At 38.6% G+C, this 2171-nt stretch overlaps 2 non-coding genes across 2 annotated transcripts; one reads left to right on the top strand and one right to left on the bottom strand.

The window, feature by feature from the left end:
- Nucleotides 1-1016: 1016 nt before the first annotated feature.
- Nucleotides 1017-1135, bottom strand: LOC114254730. The gene has a single exon (XR_003626065.1). It is a non-coding gene; the product is annotated as a 5S ribosomal RNA (ribosomal RNA).
- Nucleotides 1136-1443: 308 nt separating this feature from the next.
- Nucleotides 1444-1562, top strand: LOC114254729. The gene has a single exon (XR_003626064.1). It is a non-coding gene; the product is annotated as a 5S ribosomal RNA (ribosomal RNA).
- Nucleotides 1563-2171: the final 609 nt, after the last annotated feature.

The following is a 2171-nucleotide window of genomic DNA, read 5'->3' as shown; positions in this document are numbered from 1 at the left end:
TTGTCGCGCGGCGGACCCCTCGGGCTCACCCCCGCTGCTCGATCGCGCTCGCGCAATCGCGGATGCGACGGGAGAACCGCGACCGCGTCTCCGAAATCCGCACCGTGCAATTAATTGGGCGAGGGAGCGGAAAACGCGGGGGACTTCACCCGACGCGGACGGTTTACCCGGGAGGTGCACTTTGTATCGTACAAGTACACGCTACGGTCGCCGGCGGGGACGCGCGAGAACGCGGACTGCTACCGGACGGATTGCGCGACGTTGGGCAACCAGCCGAGCTGGACGAGCGACTGTGCGATGATGCGATCGTTTCGTCGCGCAACGGAGCCGGGCGTGGGGCGGCCGCTCGTGCGTGGAACGTGACGCGGGGATTCGTACGCGCACGGAATAACGTCTCCGCCGAACACCAACACCGCGCTACACCGTGACGTGCAAAGTGACGTACCGCGGCGCGACGGTGGCGCCCCTCGCGGCGATCTTGCATCGTGACTCACCTCGCAGGACCGCGGCCTCAGGGTCGTGCGAATTAAGGACGACTTGGAAACTCCATTAATTTTGCCGCTATATTCGAACTATATGAAATTATTTGAGGCAACATGATGAAAAAAGTAAAAAAAAATTTCGCAGCAAAGATCTTATAATAAAGTTGTCAAAAATGCCACAGAAAAGTTTTTAACAGGATTGAATGAATTAACGTATTTTTTAAACTAAATTAATATCTATCGTGATAGTGAGCCATCAAACTTTAACTTAATTTAGTTAAAAAATATGTTGCCTTATTCAATCCTGTTCAGAATTTTTCTGTGACATTCTTGACAACTTTATTTTAATATCTTTGCTGCGAAACTTTTTTTACTTTTTTTCATGTTCAAACGAAGTAAAAATAAGGAATATCGCTTTTAATATTTGTAAGCCATTTTAATTAAATTTTAAAAAGTTTAAAAACTAACTTACTCAACCTTACTAGAAAATGATTTCCCTTTTTCAGTAATAAAAAATAAAAATGCAAAAAAAGAATCCAACGTCACACGGTGTTCCCAAGCGGTCACCCATCCAAGTACTAACCGTGCCCAGCGCTGCTTGACTTCAGTGATCGGACGAGAACTGGTACTTTAAACGCGGTAGGAACGTTGGCTGATTACAGGAACTATTGGAAACGGTTTTCTTACGAGTTTTCGCTTAAAATTTGTTTTTAAATTTTAATTAATTTTTTTCTTAGGTTTAAAAACATTTATCTAAGAATAAGTTATAATGTATTTCTCACATTTTTAATTTAAACTTAATTAATTTAACCTTAACACAAATTTTAACTGAATTTTTTATTAATGCATTAACAAGAATAAATTTTTTAAATCTAAGAAAAAAGTTAATAATTAAAATTTAAAAACTTAAATTTTAAGCGAAACCTAGAAAGAAAATTGTTTCCAATAATACACATAATCAGCCAACATTCCTACCGCGTTTAAAGTACCAGTTCTCGTCCGATCACTGAAGTCAAGCAACGCTGGGCACGGTTAGTACTTGGATGGGTGACCGCTTGGGAACACCGTGTGACGTTGGCTCTCTTTTTTGCATTTTTATTTTTTATTACTGAAAAAAGGAAATCATTTTCTAGTAAGGTTGAGTAAGTTAGTTTTTAAACTTTTTTTAATTTAATTAAAATGGGTTATAAATATTAAAAGCGATATTACTTATCCTTACTTCGTTTTTATGTTTAAGATTATGCATTTACGATCGTCTTAAGTTTAATCTTGAGTAACATTAACATTTTATTCAGCCAATATAATGACTCTCTGTACAGTTTTTCAAAATCGTACTTAAGATCTTAAATATAAGATCCAATTATGAACCGTCTTCAAATCTTTAGACCTAATCTAGATTATTTTTAAAAAAGGATTAATTGATTTAAAGTCGGCTTTGTTCTCAACTTCACAATTTTGAATAAAGAGAGTGTAATTCTCCTTTTTCGTCTAATTATATTATCTCTATTTCTAAACTTGAATATATCTTAAACCTTATAACTTTCATACTCGAATAATCTTACGAATAAGTCTTCGTGTTATGACTTGAAGTCACAAGCCAGCTCGAATCTGACACTGATTCACGCAAGCGTCATTCGCGGAAGCGCGCTTTCTCTAGAAAGTTTAATCCTTTCGCCGAGCCGCAATTAT

This window comes from Monomorium pharaonis, chromosome 10 (assembly GCF_013373865.1).
Source record: "Monomorium pharaonis isolate MP-MQ-018 chromosome 10, ASM1337386v2, whole genome shotgun sequence".
NCBI lineage: Eukaryota > Metazoa > Arthropoda > Insecta > Hymenoptera > Formicidae > Monomorium > Monomorium pharaonis.
The sequence above is the reverse complement of the archived record's forward strand: the minus strand, read 5'-3'. Positions and strand labels throughout refer to the sequence as shown.